We start from the raw sequence: 16,491 nt of genomic DNA, 5'->3' as shown, positions 1-16,491 counted from the left end.
GTCTTCGTACCCGAGGGAAACGAGCATGATGTGGATAATCATGATGCTGGGGAAACTTACATGATGAAGATGATTATGATGATGACTACATATGTGAGCCAACAGTTTCGTATAAAACAGATACTGGTAGACACCGTATGTTTTGTTTAAGTTATTATTATTTTTTTGAACATTATTTAAAAAAGAGCTTAAAACTGTTTTAGATTTTTGAGTCCCGCAATGAGTTGGAGGAATCGGCCAAAAAGAGATGACGGGAGCATGGATGTGTTACTGTGGTCCAATGGTCAAGGAAAAACGGTGTGGACCTTGCATGCAATCGTGGAGGGCAACCGAAACTAAAAGCCACGATCGGGTGTACCGGCAGTATTAAAAAATGTTGACCATTTAAACTCCTAGGCAGGTACGACCCGGCAGGTATATGTTGGAGGCTTGAAGTAGTAACAAGACACACAACCACGATCCCGTTGTCTATGAGGTGGGGTACGCGCAGATCCGGAAAATTACCATCGACGAACTTGATCTGGTTGTGACGTTATACCGGAACGGCTTAAAGCCCCTTCAAATTCAAGCAGCCGTACGTGACCAGTTTCCCGGTTGCCAACCCAAACTCAAGGATATATACAACTACTTGAGTAAGCCACCACCGTGAACTACCAATCAATCATTGCTAACAACCGCCGCTAACCACCGTTCAAAACCGCTGTCACCGGCCTTTAATTTAACCACCGCAAAAGATCGCATGCCTTCTCCACCACTAAGCATCGCCATCACCGCTGTTTAGAACAGTCAAAAACCGTACTAAAAACACTCGGTTAAATTCCGGCAACGGCTGCATATTTTCCGGAAAACAATTAGGAAAACCTAATCTGGTAAATATTTTTCATTTCATCCAGTTTGGTAAATAGTTTTTCCATACTCCCCATTTTGGTAAAAATAACTCGTTTAGGGCCTTTAGGCTAAGCCCTAGCTGACACCTAAAGTTGGGGCTAAACCACAAAACCGCAGGCTAAGTCATCAAAGCCGGGGTTCAGCCTTAGCCGGTGGCTAAGAGTGTAGGCTAAATTCTGGCCGTCTCAGCCAGCAGAGCTGATGTAGTGGCTTCTGATTGGCGGAAATGAGTACTAACAACTTTAGTTACCACTAAATTTCCATGACAATTTTGGAAATTTGTTTAGTCAACATGACTATGTGTAATTTTCCATATTGGACACAAAATGTTCCTTTTACGGTTTTAATTTGTTGCATCCATTTTTTATTTTTTACTTTTTGGTATAAAATGTGCACTTTACAGTTTACAGCTTAACTATTGAATTTCCACTAATGGTGATCAGGCGCAGCATGCGTAACAACGAAGTTTGAGGAGAAGATAACTGCTGATAAAGTGGAAAATGAAGCTGTTAGATCCAGAGGGTGGATTTATTACGTAGTGGAACAATTTTTTTTGTTTATGTTCTGTGATGGCATTGTGTTTGGATCCTTTGTTTTTATATGTTCCTGTAGTTAATGGCACCCAGAAATGCGTTGACATGGACCACAATTTGGCGATTGTTTTAAGTGTCATTCGTTCTTTTGCTGACATTTTATATGTAGTTCACATCATAATCATGTTTCGAACTGCATGTGTTCCTCTTGATAATCATATACTTGGAAAAAGAATAACCGAAAAACCTTACATAACATCATACTTCTTCATTGATGTGTTTTCAGCACTTCCCCTTCCACAGGTATGTCTGTCTGTTTTCTGTTCTTTTAATCATCTTTCTGCAGATCTTTGATACTTTGGTATTCAAGTTATTGTATAACATATTTCTAAGGATTCACGAGCGTTAACAAATATAAATTTGATATATATAGTATATCGTTATGATTTTTTTTTTATTTTTTTTATTTTTGTGTGTGTGTGTAGTTGGCCGTTTTGGTAATCATTCCAAATTTAGATGGGCCAACCTCTTTTTCCATGGAAAATCTTTTGAAGCTCATTATCTTCACTCAATATGTTCCTCGAGTCATACAAACTTCTTTGTTTTATCGGAAGGTGAAGAAAACTTCCGGTTTTCTGATTGAAAAAGCATGGGCAGGAATTGCTTTTAACTTCTTTCTCTATTTGCTTGCTAGCTATGTAAGTACTCTTTCATGTAGTCCAACTTATATACCGAAAAAGGATTATGATCCATGAAACATATTGTCCTGGCTTGCTAATGGCAATTAGGATTGTTTTATAAACAGGTATTTGGAGCCCTTTGGTACTTATTCGCCATAGAAAGTGTGCTGGGATGCTGGCATAATGCATGTCAAAGGCATAACTGTCACTTCGAGTATTTATATTGTGGGGCAGGCCGCATGGGAGATTTTGGATTCCTCAACACGTCATGTCTGCTTCTTGAACGAAATGAAATTAAAGATTCAACAAACTTCGATTTCGGCATATTCCTTGATGCTCTTCAAACTCATATACTGGAAACGAGGGACTTCTGCCAGAAAATCGTGCGTTGTTCGTTCTGGGGTTTGCAGAATCTAAGGTTAGTAATTATCACTATGTATCCCATTGCCCTACACTTGACTTTGCGCTAGTAATTAAATTAACAAAACTTTGATTTACAAAACTAGTGTGATGAACTTTTGGTTTGCTAATAAATGCTCTCTTTGGATATAGTTCTCTTGGTCAAGGCCTCAAAGCAAGCGCATTCTATGGGGAGGCACTTTTTGCTTACCTTACTGTTATCACTGGGTTGGTTCTATATGTTTTGCTTTTTGGCAACATCCAGGTTGGTGCACTTTTTTATTTGGTCTTGAATCATGGTTCTTGAGCTTAATTATCATCTAAAAGGCCTTCGTTATGCTCTTTACTCCATATAAGGACTATGTGTTTGTTTATTAATCAATCTTTTTTTCCAAAAGTAACATCTAAAAGGAACCATAAAACCTTAACACCTGATATAAGCTTGTAGGTTGCTTTCTTATCTGGGAACCATGTGTTTCAAGTCGAATTCCCTATATATGATGCCCAAACAACGGTGCACCTGATTGTGAGCCCTTAATTGTTTTTCCTTAAAAGCATAGAGCCGATAAAGTAATGATTGGTGTGAACTTCATGCATCTGGCTATAAGGGACCATCCTGTATCATTGCACTTTGTGTTATACTGTGATGTGTTTGTTTTGTTCCACTTCGCCATGCCACTGCTGATGAGTCAGCTAATGTAAGTACTTGAACACTTGGAGTGTTTCTATTGTTACATCTACTTGCAGTCTCCCTCAAGCCGAAGTCGTAGAATGGAGGAGGTGGAAGAAAAAAGGAGAGAAGCAGAGGATGCCATGTCACATATGTCCCTCCCCGAGGATTTGAGGCAGCGAGTTAGGACTGACCCAAAGTACAATTTGAATATAACACGCGGTATCGACTCAGATTCCTTTGTCAGAGACCTTTCGCCGGATCTAAGGAAGGACATAAAGCGGCATCTCTGCTTGACTTTATTAAAAAAAGTGAGATGCGTCTTCTTTACAAAACGTTAGCATTTGAATTTTGAACTTATAATTTGTTAAAAGCAGGATTCATCTTCTTGATTACTGCAGGTACCAACTTTTCAAAAAATGAATGAACATTTATTGGATGCTATTTGTGACCGTCTAAAGCGAGTTCCTTACACAGAGAATAGCTACTTAGTCCGAGAAGGTGATCCAGTATATGCAATGATGTTCATCAAACGTGGCGAGGTACAAAGCTCGATAACCAATGGTGGTTCGATTGGCTTCTTCAATGCTAGTAACTTCAACTTCTGCGGAGAGGAGCTTCTCACGTGGGCCTTGGATCCTAAAGTTCAACTTTCTTTTTCAACTAGAACAGTCAAAACACTTACAAATGTTGAAGTTTTTGCTCTGCGGCCTGTGGAACTTTTGCAAGTTGTATACCAGTTTAGGCTTTCCCATAGTGGCCACTTCCAACATACTTTCAGGTATTCACAAAAATTATAAAAAATCTCATTCTTGGTATTATATATAAGCTTGGTTTTAAAAAGCATCCCACGCATGAGTCACATGCCAAAATTGCGAGAGGCATGCACATCGGATAGTTTTTTTTTTTTTTTTTGGTGCAATCCAAGGTTGTGCATATAGTTTTATTAGGTTGGATATAGAGGTTATTTATGTATTTGTTCGTATATATAAGTTATTTATATCTATGTTTTAGGTAGGTGTTCATAGATGCCTGTTTGAAATATAAAAAAAAGTAGTACATGTTTTTGGTAAACTTGTTAATTGTGTGTTTTGTGTTAGGTTCTACTCGCAGCAGTGGAGGACATGGGCAGCCGGCTATATACAGTCTGCATGGCGGAGACACTGTAAAAGGAGGCATGCAAAGGAGGCGACTAAGAGACTGCAGGATGCCTTGGCCACTTGCAGTGGAACCTCCACCCTCAGTTTGGGTGCCTCCATCTATGTGTCTCTGTTTTCCTCTGTTTTACGTATCTTGAGGCACAAAAGACGGAGCCGGATATGTAATGCACATGCATCAGCACCTAAGCCGAAATTCAAGCTTCAGAAGCCAACTCAGCCTAAATTTGATGATGAAATGGCAGCACCTAAGCTGGAACACATGCTCCCTTTGCGTGTTTTATTCTAGATTAGATGGCTAGACATTTGTTGTTGTTCTTAAGTACTTTGGACAAAGTTTTTGTTGATTTTGGTTGTCAATGCACAGGTTCTACTGTTTATTACTTTAAGACGGAAAGGTCTCGGGCCTTAAATCAATTTCCCTCCCATTTGTATTTTCTGAATTGCGTGCTTTGGGTGTTGGCGAATAGCCTCTTAGGATCCAATGAAGCAATGTGTGTAGATTGTTCAACCAACTCTGCATGGAAGCGTGTTTACCCAGACAAGCTAGTGAGTGCTGCAAGGATATTTTGGTATGGGAGAACTTTGTTTCTATAGCAACAAACACCAGACAAGCTAGTGAGTGCTGCAAGGATATTTTGGTATGGGAGAACTTTGTTTCTATAGCAACAAGTCGTCGTCGTTAAATACCACCAATAGCAAATGATATGATCCTATTATATTAAGACCATATGGTATGGATACCTTTTTGCTTCTCACTTCAAACTGTCACGTAAACGTCACATCATACCTCACTCATCTACACTTCATTTTAAAATATTAAGGAAATGGTCATCAATTTACCACTTCTCTCTCTTTTTAAATATAATAATAATATTTAAATAACTAAAATTAAATTAAAATTTAACTTAACTAAACTAATACCACATCAAATATTATAGTTAATCAAATAAAAGCATTGATTTATACTAATATGTATAAACATTAATTTAAAAAAATAAAAGAAAAGAAAATAAACAAACAATTTCAACACATTTCTATTCAAGTGGGTCCACCCTCTAAAATTTGAAAAGGAAAAGAAATTTAACACATCGTCGTCTTCTTCACACCATCCAAATCTGAAACATCCAACAAATTGTTCCTCTCTCTATTAAAAAATCAACACATTGTTCCTCTCTTTATAATTCTCTCTCTACTCTCTTAGATTTGAGCGGCATTTTAATTGTGGAAAATTCACCAATTCATCGCCGCTGGGCGACCCTGACATGCCTGGGGCGGTGTTTGCTGCCGGCACCGCCCGCCAGATCACCATTTCAACGGCAAAACGTGATCCACACCTGATAGTCTAGTAAGCTTATTATTATTATTATTATTATTATTATTATTATTATTATTATTTAAGTTTATCTATTATTTAATTTCCTTATTATAGTCAAATTATGTTTTCTTATTGTTTATCCTTTTCTATTTTTATGCATTTGTTTTCCTATATATTGTAATCTTGTTTAAGATAAAGAATAAGAAACAATTATTATTTTCGGTCTATTTTCTCTTCTTCTTCTCTGGTATTCTTGGGAGATTAACGGTTGTCTCGAATAAACCGTATCAATTGGTGCTTTTATTGAGCCTTAGCCTAGATGGCTTTGGAAGAACTCTTGTGGGAGCATCCACGATTACCTCTTTTTACTGGATCTAATCCCGCCCTATGGATTTCTCAAGCTGAACGATATTTTCCCTTTTACGCTATCTATGGCGACGAGTGGTTTCCCTATGTCGTTGAATCATTCGATGATGAATCATTCTGGTGGTTCAATGGTTGGCTTCGAAGTTTAGATTTCCTCACCTGGGATGATTTCACTACAACAATGCTTACTCAATTCCATGCTAGTTCCGTCAATGCAATTGCCAAGTCTGATCATGTAACCATTGTTAATGAGGACGTTACTCAAGGATTGAGGGATGTGACCTTAGGTGAGCATGCAACTGGTAAATATAAGCAACAAAACGGTAATTTGATGGTTAATAAAGATGCCAATCAAATTTACAACAATACAATTAGCTCGTTGGCGCCAACATCGTTAAAAAGGTGCAACAAGGTAGCCGGTGTTGTGTCCCTTGTGGTCATCCGTTGACATTGGCCCGAATAACACCAGAAGACTCGAATGGTGGCCACCGTGGTGCTACGTTGAGACCGCCCCAATTGTTGTTGTACGAATCGAGTGGCGACCGCCATAGCAACGACATTCCGTCCTTGAGGACAAGGACGTTTTCAAGGGGTCGGGAATTGATACGATCCTATATTATTATTATTATTATTATTATTATTATTTACAAGGGGTTGGGAATTGATACGATCCTATTATATTAATAAGCTTATTATTATTATTATTATTATTTAAGTTTATCTATTATTTAGTTTCCTTATTATAGTCAAATTATGTTTCTTATTGTTTATCCTTTTCTATTTTATGCATTTGTTTTCCTATATATTGTAATCTCGTTTAAGAAAAAGAATAAGAAAGAATTATTATTTTTGGTCTATTTTCTCTTCTTCTCTGGTATTCTTGGGAGATTGACGGTTGTCTCAAATAAACCGTATCAGCAAAGCTATGCTAGGGTCATAGAGGGTAAGATGTAGACAACTTTACCTCTAAAGGTGTTGGTGATTCTCGTAGATAGGGTGAGAACGGTAATGGTTTGTATGTGTTTCAGTTTTGGCTTATGATCGTAAGGGTGAAGGAGTGGAACTTTATTTATACACACAATTTTGAATCAATGAAAGAACATGATGTCAAACTGAATGGTAGTGACTGTTCATTTTCTGCTTTATTTTTTCAACCTTTCGCAAACCATCACATAGTTTCATGACTTTTGTTATTGTGAACCATGAGACCTTTTTGTATGGATTGCAACCAAATGGGAAGCCGAGTCATTGCATATTTTTGAGACAATGTTGTGAACTGTTAGTGATTTTAGTGTAATTGGGGATTAATTTGTTGAACAAGTTTATAAATCGAAATAAGTCGGGTGAGAGGTGCACACTTATTTGATCTTATTATGATTTAATACCCTATTGGTAATGGGGGTTTCAAGGGGGGCAACGCCCTTGGCGGGGGTCCAGGGGCTGGCAGGGTCCAAGGGACAGAGCCTCCGACTGATCAGTTTGGAAATTATTTATTTTGGACATATGCTGCTTTATAAAAGTTACATTAGAAATTTAATTTTATTAAATTTCGCATGTAATTTAATCAGTTGAAACAGGAGTGTATGTTTATGTGTTTGAAATTCAAATGCATGATAACTACTTTTGGCAGTTAAGGAACAAAACCCTAATAACGTTGTTTGAACAAAACCCTATGGGATAGAGGTAAGACTGTCTACATCTTACCCTCCTCAGACCCTACCATAGCATTGCTATTGGTGGGATATACTGAGTACGATGATGATGATGATGATGATGATGATGATGATGATGATGATCATACGGTATATGTTCTGGTTCACAAAACTTTCTTAAAATCTATATTCATTTCTTCCTCTCAATATGAGTTTTATCCGGTCAAAACATTCGGGAACCACAAATATTTTTGATCTGATAGTGTTCTCACGACTCTTTGATTTCCAAGGGTATCCGTTTTCTGCAAATTCCCTAACACGAACTCGAACGAACAGCGGGAGTTGCTCAGTCTGAACCACCTTGCGAACAAAATCAAAGTTGTAAAGGCAAGTTGTGATTATGTGTGTGTTGGCCTAGGGGTCCAAGAACTTGATCAAATCGAATACGAATTTGAAGGTTAGAATTCATTTTTTGAAATTTCGAATTCAATTCGTTTAAATTCTACGTAATAATAGAATTTAGGATCCAATAAGAATTTATGATTTTAAATTCGGTTAGATTTCAAATTCAAATTATACATTTTAAAAAGTATTTGACGAATCTCCTAAACCGCTTCAATGCCAGGAGAATGTGTGTGTTGGCCTAGGGGTCCAAGAACTTGATCAAATCGAATACGAATTTGAAGGTTAGAATTCATTTTTTGAAATTTCGAATTCAATTCGTTTAAATTCTATGTAATAATAGAAGTTAGGATCCAATATGAATTTATGATTTTAAATTCGATTAGATTTCAAATTCAAATTATACATTTTAGAAAGTATTTGATGAATCTCCTGAACCGCTTCAATGCCAGTAGAAACACTGGCTGCTTACCTATTCGCGACCGTAGTTGATTTCACCTGAACTCTTTAAAAGATTCATGATCTTTCTTTTAGAAGATCGAATTATATTATAATTGAATCTTACAAGTCAATTGATTTCATCGAACAACAGGTTGCGGGAGGATGACACAAAGAAGACACGTAGGAGCGATGGGGCGATTAGAGAAGGAAATGTCGATTAGTATAGAAATTTCAAGTGACATGTGGAAAAAATAGGTTGCGGGTGAAAAATGAAAGAAACCTTTAATTACAAAATTCCCAGCACCAAATCCTTCAATTCATAAGATTGGTATGTTTATTTTGTTTGTATTTGATCAAACCCTATATATATAATCACATGTTTCTAAAGTTGATAAAAACATCTATAATTTCTTTAGAAAATGTTTTATTAATGAGATACAAAGTTAATTACCATTGCTAGTACTATTACTATTACTAATATATATAATTGAGAGTTTTGGTGCCATAAGGACCCCATTGGGGGTCATTTGACGGTACCTTATTGGTGCATGTTTTTCTTTTTGTTGCAAATTAGTCTGTAACGAACGTATCGAAAAATAAACCGTTTTTTGTTTTAGTTACGGTACATAACGCACGTAACCGAAACCGATCGAATTCGCGTCGACTTACCACCTCAACGCCTGAGTCTTACCACCGTCCGGGTTTTACCGACCTGCCCGACGTGTTGCCCGGGTAAAACACTAGCCAAAATATAAAATGAAAACACGCCACATGCATGGAGGTTTCGTCACGTATTAGAATAAAATGTGTCCATAATAATATAAAACCGTTATTTGCACAAAAGAAACGTGAAAAAATCAATCTTCAAAACACCATCAAATAATGAATTCATGTCTTCGAATAATATTATCCTTAGCAGTTGGTTTACTTTGGGTTTCATGGAGGCCAGTGGTGTTTGCTGCCCCAAATTGTGGAAGAGTCGCTCGCATTTTGGCACCATGCACGGGTTTCCTAAACGGCCAAGATCCATCCAGCATGTGTTGCTCATCAGCCAAGAAAATTAACGACTTGGCGAAAAACAAAGAAGATCGAGTCGCTATATGCAACTGTGTAAAGCAAGTGACGAGATTTATCCCTTACGATCCAAGACGAATCCCTCTTCTGCCTAAGAAATGTAGCATTAATTCGGCATTTCCTCCCGTCGATAAGAACTATAACTGCGCAATGTAGTTTTCTCTCTCTCAACTATGTTTTTAATAGGGTAGTAGAAGAATCGAACACATTTGAACATGGGTTGTTCTTGTTCGTTCATTTAATTGTTTAAGAATAAGCGAACAAGCTTATGAACTTGGAACCCTTAACAAACCGACATGAAAACAATATAAATTTTTAAAAAGGTAGAGTTTTTTTTAACCTAGATGGGGTTTGAAGAAAAATATTTATCAAATGGTGAATTTGAAAAGTATTTACCAAACTAAATCGTAAACTTATATTTTTCTCCTATTAATCTTATTAAAAAGAATTTTATTTTTAGAACAACTTTGTTTCAACATATTTTCCAAGTTGGGAAAAGAAATACTTAACGACTCAAATATAGAGGTTGGCAAATAAACCGGTTAACCGAGCAAGTTCGATTCTGATTATGTAGAAACTGATTTGGAACAGATTGAAACGGAAGGTTTAGAACCGGTTGTAATTTTTCCTACCAAAACCAGTGCCAAACCGGTTAACCGAACCGAAACCGGACAAAACCCGAACCGAAACCGATCAAAACTTGAACCAAAACTGGTCGTAACCTGGTTTCAACCCGAACCGAAACGGATCATAAACCGGTTTTGTCATTTGTTGACCAAACCGAGCCGGTTTCAACTCAATCCGGTTTTGAGTTTTAAGCGGCGGGTTTGTGCACCTCTACCCAAATACTTATAACTAGACATAAATCAACAATTATCAATAATTTCTTTGTTTTATATTTTTATTATGGTTTATTTACATGATATTAATATATTAATGATAAAATTATCTACATAAATTAAGGGAAACCCATAATTCATGATATAAAACCAAGATTGTACTTTATTTGCAGGGCAAAATAAGTATGGAGTTATAGCATAAAGCATGAATGACAGGCTTAATATGCACCAATTACTTATGGAATTAAGGTTGTATATTGATTTTAAATATCCGTCTCTGGTAATTAAACAATTAGTTGTTTATAAATTATATGATAAAAATGACACATATTTCAGATGGAAGTGAAAGTCAGCTATATTATTTTTTTATATTTATTTATAGATTTTGACGTTTTAGTTTCAGACTCGTTTACAAAACAACATCAAGGGTGTGTAAACAGATCAGACTCGCGAGACCCGGACTCGTTCTTACTTAAATATCTTCTTTTTTTCTTTTAGTTCATTAAATTCAACATTTTTTTTCATTAAACTTCAAGATCACTAATCCTAGCTACAACGAAGTTGCCTTTATTATGTTCTCGGATTTCCTTCGTTGACTATCTATTTTGATACTATAAAAAAAGATGGCTCGATGGAGAGAAAAATCAATATTCTCAAAGAGTAAAGTGCCAAAATCGTCTCTGAGGTTTGGTCAATAATACGATTTTCGTTCAAAAAACCTTTTTTGTGCAACTGAACCCTTCAGGTTTCTTAATTCTTGTCAATTACGTCCAAATCACTAACTCCGTTAGTGTTTTATAGTTAACTCAAGGGTGTTTTGGTCTTTTTAGTTTCTTTATTATTTATTATCAAAATAACCCACTTTTTTTTAACTAAATGAAAAACAAAAATAAAAACAATTAATAATACTATACACCACAAGAAAAATACCATTCCCCGATACACTTCGTCCCCAAGCCATAGTCCACCAGCAACTTCTGTTGCCCCACCGCCACTAAAATCTTCTTCTGCAAAGTAATAACACGGAATCAGATCCAAATTGAGGGCAAATGCTATACAAAATCAAGATCTAAGGAGTAGATATGGTGGAAACCGCCACCATGACCGTCATCTTCTAACATCTCCAGTGATAGGGCTTTGACGGAGCAGCAACTTTTAGTTTCGCCGCCGCCTCCACTGGTGGCTTAACTAGCTCCTCACCCCACCACCGCCTAAAATCGCCAAATCTGCTCTGCTTAAAAGGCGTCGATTGGAGAGACGAATGACTGTAATTTTGAATTTAGGGTTTTCTTTAAAGATGAAATCCAGTGATGAAGGTGAAGTCTTTGTGTGTTATGAATACAACAGAAGATCAAGAAAAATGATCAAGATTTGATTTTGTTGGGTGTTATGGGGATTTTAGGTAGGAGAAGATTGAACTAGGGTTAGGATTAAGTGATGAACTCATGTTCAGATGGGGAGGATGCACTGAGGTGGGTGGTGGGCAGTGTTTTAAAAACCGGTTCAAACCGGCCGGTTGAACCGGATTTCGCACAACAGGCCGGTATTTTGAGTCCGGTATTTTTGACCGGTTTGCTAGAACGGCGGTTTTTTCTAAAATACCGGTTTTATATCCAAGAAATTTTTGATATTTGCTGCCCATATATTATCAAAATTAGTTTTAACCCAACAATTAATATTCAAACGTGTAAGCTTTATGATTTTTTTTTTTTTAAATTGAGTGCTTTCGTGTTATTTTTTTAATACGGATTGACTTTTAGATTATTTTTTGTTATGAAATCATTTACTTTTGGGTTGTTTTTGGAGTTAAAGTTGTATTAATAGGAAATTATAAGGTAAACTATTCAACCGGTTGAATCTTCTGGTATAATCCGGTTTAACCGGTTGTACCATTTTTTAGCCCAATCCGGTACGTGTAAAAAATCGGTTTTTAAAACATTGGTGGTGGGACCCAATTTACTTTATATATTTTATAAAAATACTTATTATTTCTTTAAAAGCACAACACTCTTGAGTCAACTATAAAACACTAACAGAGTTAGTGATTTGGATGTAATTGGCAAGAATTAAGAAATCTAAAGGGTCCAGCTGCACAAAAAAAAATTTTTGGACGAAAATCGCATTATTGACCAAACCTCAGAGACGATTTTAACACTCTACTTATTCTCAAATAATGACATAGGCTTCTGTAATTTTATCCATAGGCAACAAAATTTTCAATTTTAATAGTAGTTCCCAAAAAGTTTAATTTCAGACCCACAAAACGTTCAATAAAACATTCAAATGAGGTAACTAGTGCTCCTGAATCATCAATAGCATAATATATGGTAGCCAAATAAACTCCAAGTTAATCATGTTCTGGTCACAACTACCATACATATTTACTTGTTTTCTACCGATGAAATGCTAGAATAAATGGACCTAAATCATCTATTCCGGCTCTTTTGTTCTACCGATGATGCCATGCATCATCCGTACCTGAAGCACAAAACTAAAGGTTAAGTTGCTTGTAAATCAAACTAAAACAATGCATCAAGTATGGCTGGTAAATAGAAAAGAATACAGTAGGATGCACTTGGTAATTTCAAGGTTCAAATAGATTAACCCGTTAGAAAATAAACTACCAATGGTTGGAAAACGTTTAGAAAAACACCATGTAACTAAGAAGTTTAGGCAAAATCCGTTCTTCATGTAATTTTTAAGTTATAGTTTTAAGTTTAGCATAACTTAGATCATGCATATGATAATAAGCCAATCTAAACTGGTTTTTATCATCAATCAACATCCACTTAGGTCACACTGACAGGCACTAACATGATGTTCAAGAACCACGGCATGCAGTCTATCATTTAGTGTTCTCCTATGCTTCTTTTTACAGTGCCGCCTCCGCCATGAAGTCTGTATGAAGCAGGCTGCCCAGGCCCTACACTGATGTGAGTAGTACCTAAAATAGAACACACAATTAACAAGTTTATCAACTTACATATAATATCAAGAATCAGAAACTTTTATTTTGTGAATACCTAAAAGTACGTTGGAAACGCCTACTACGGATAACCCTAAACTGCAATGCGGTGAACGAAAGACCATCGGCATCAAGAGTAAAAGTGTGACCATCTGTAACTGCTATGACCGTTCTAGTTGAAAAGGGCAGTTGTTTACTTTTAGGATCCAAAGCCCATGTGAGAAGTTCTTCACCACAAAAGTCACCAGCCTTGAGGTTACTAGCATTGGTTGTTGTTATGCTTAATAGCTCGCCACGCGTGATGAACATCATTTCATGTACCGGATCGCCTTCTCGCAATAAGTAGCTACCCTCCGTGTAAAGAACGGGCTTTAAACGGTCACAAATAGCATCCAGTAAATGCTGATCCATTTCTTCAAACATTGGTACCTGCTTTAATAATTTTAATTTAAACGGTAACTAATGTTAATGTTGTGTTAATAAGTTGTATCTTCATCATCATCATCATCGTACTCAGTATATCCCACCAATAGCAATGCTATGGTAGGGTCTGAGGAGGGTAAGATGTACACAACCTTACCTCTACCCCATAGGGATAGAGAGGCTGCTTCCGATGAGACCCCCGGCTCGATAGTAGTTTTGCATCAAGCCTTGGACATAAGGCACATAGCACTCAATCATCGGGACACCGGCTGGTTGGTGCATGTGCCCTTGTCTTTCGGCTATCAACGCCACCACATGATGCCTGAATAACCTTCCCCCAGTTTTAACGTTATTTTCACGAGATTAGTAAAATAACGTCAAAATTAGTGCAATTTTACTTTTGCCCACCCGAGAGTTCACACATATATACATTATATGCGTGCACCGCCAGCAGGGCAAATAAGTTGTATCTTACTTTCTTTAATAAGGGCAAGTAAAGATGATGTTTTATGTCCCTAGTTAAATCCCTAGGAAGGTCTTTGACAAAAGAATCCAACTCAACACCGCGTGTTGTTTCCCATTTGTACTGCTTGTGTCTTCTAACTCGCTGCCTCAAATCCTCGGGAGGGACATGTGTGACATCAGATCCTCCGCCTCTTGCGTTTTTTCTTTCATCTCCTCTATTCTAAGATTCGGGTTTGAGGAAGACTGCAAGTATTTCTGTAACAATAGAAACAGTCCAAGTATTTATGTTGAAAAGAACCATGAAACAAGACTAAATAGATGAGTGCACAAACCTGCATGTTGCCAAGAAGCGAAGCAAGTAGAACCAACCCAATCAAAGCAATCAAGTAAGCAAAAAGAATCTCCCCATAGAATGTGCTTGCTTTAAGGCCGTGACCGAGAGAACTGTATCCAGAGAGCGATTTAGATGTCTTTTCAAGACAAGGGTTCACCATCGAAGTTTGTATATGGAAACGGGATATAACTAACCTTAGACTTTGCAAACCCCACCATGAACAATACAAAATTTTCTCGGGTAAATCCCTCGTTTCTGTTACACGAGTTTGAAGAGTACCAAGGAATATGCCAAAATCAAAGTTTGTTGAATCTTTAATTTCGTTCCGTTCAAGAAGAGGACATGAAGTGTTGAGGAATCGATAATCTCCCACACGGCCTTCTCCACAATATAAATAATTGGAGGGACAGTTACGTGTTTTACATGCATTACGCCAGCATCTCATTTCACTTTCTATTGCAGACAAGTACCAAAGGGCTCCAACAACCTGTTCATAAAGAAAGATCTTCCTTACCATTTATAATTTTTTTGTAGTATAACTTGGACTACATGAAATAATACTTACATGGCTAGCAAGCACATAAAGAAAGAAGTTAAAGGCAACTCCAGCCCATTCTTTTTCAATGAGAAAACCAGAAATTTTGGTCACCTTCTGATAGATCAAACAAGTTTGTATGACTCGAAGTACGTATTGAGAAAAGATAATGAGTTTCAACAGATTTTCCTCCAAATATGAGATTTGCCCGTATAAATTTGAATTTATTACAGCAACTGCTAACTGCACACAAATCATAAAGATATTATACAATGGACATTATATTAAACGAATACTTTCGAAAATATCTTTTGTAAGATTTTCAATATCAAAGTATATATATACCTGTGGAAGGGGAAGTGCTGCGAACATATCCATGATGAAATCGGATCTTAGGTAACGTTTTGCCCCATATATAGGTTCATCTTTTAATACTCTTTTTCCGTGTATATGATCATAATGAGAGGCATACGCAGTTCGAAACTTGATAATGATGTGAACTACATATAATATGTCGACAAACGAACGAAGGATGCATGCAACAATGGCCAAATCTCGGTCCATGTCAACACACTTCTGGGTGCCATTAACTACAGGAACATATAAAAACAAAGGATCCAAAGACGGTGCTATCACAGAACATAATAAAATGGTTTTGTTCCAGTTCAGAATAAATCCACCCTCAGGATCGAAAAGCTTCATCGAATCGCTTTCCACTTTCTCCTTTCAATTAACACTCTCTAAATGCAGATCAATCTACACATTTTGGAAAGAGACAAGACTAAGTTATTATATAAGTTAAGTCATAATATCAAATATAAATGTAATAACAAACAAATTAACCAAGTAAAATTCAAGTGTTAACAATTGCACAAGACTAAATTATTATATAAGTTAACTGTAATATCAAATTAAAATGTATAACAAACAAATGAATCATGTAAAATTCGAGTATTGACAATTAATATGATCATATACGAATTGAAGAAAACAAAATTCTAAAAACTAACCCCTAACAAAATATTAATGAATTATCCTTGAAGAAAATCAATGATTTAACCGCTCTCAATAATTTATTCTCTCCTAAGTTAAGATTCCTCGTACTAGTTTTACCTTTTTGGTACACTGTCAAAACCGTCCGCCAAGAACGATTGTTGAATAGAAGGCGAAAATTGACGGCCAAAATCCAGTTCTGTGGCACATTATTCTTTATTATGATTAGACAATATTTTTAATCTTCTAAAAGTAAAAGACCTAGGCGCATGTAAAAACATTACTTCTTATAAAAGTTTAAAAATACAACAAGACAAAATAGCAAAAGAAATCATTTATGTTTATGTTTAAAACGTT

At 36.5% G+C, this 16,491-nt stretch overlaps 2 pseudogenes across 1 annotated transcript; one reads left to right on the top strand and one right to left on the bottom strand.

Moving 5' to 3' along the window:
• The first annotated feature begins 1,373 nt into the window (after nt 1-1,373).
• On the top strand, nt 1,374-4,711 carry LOC143548480 (cyclic nucleotide-gated ion channel 1-like; annotated as a pseudogene). The gene is made up of 7 exons (XR_013137961.1): nt 1,374-1,724; nt 1,907-2,119; nt 2,227-2,519; nt 2,654-2,765; nt 3,221-3,481; nt 3,572-3,951; nt 4,271-4,711. The product of XR_013137961.1 is annotated as a cyclic nucleotide-gated ion channel 1-like (transcript).
• A 4,722-nt stretch (nt 4,712-9,433) lies between these two features.
• Nucleotides 9,434-15,843, bottom strand: LOC143548479 (cyclic nucleotide-gated ion channel 1-like; annotated as a pseudogene).
• Nucleotides 15,844-16,491: the final 648 nt, after the last annotated feature.

Source organism: Bidens hawaiensis, unplaced genomic scaffold (assembly GCF_021521415.1).
Source record: "Bidens hawaiensis isolate Kalapana, Puna unplaced genomic scaffold, B.hawaiensis_p1.1 tig00015187_1, whole genome shotgun sequence".
Lineage (NCBI taxonomy): Eukaryota > Viridiplantae > Streptophyta > Magnoliopsida > Asterales > Asteraceae > Bidens > Bidens hawaiensis.
This window is presented reverse-complemented; position numbering and strand designations above follow the sequence as displayed.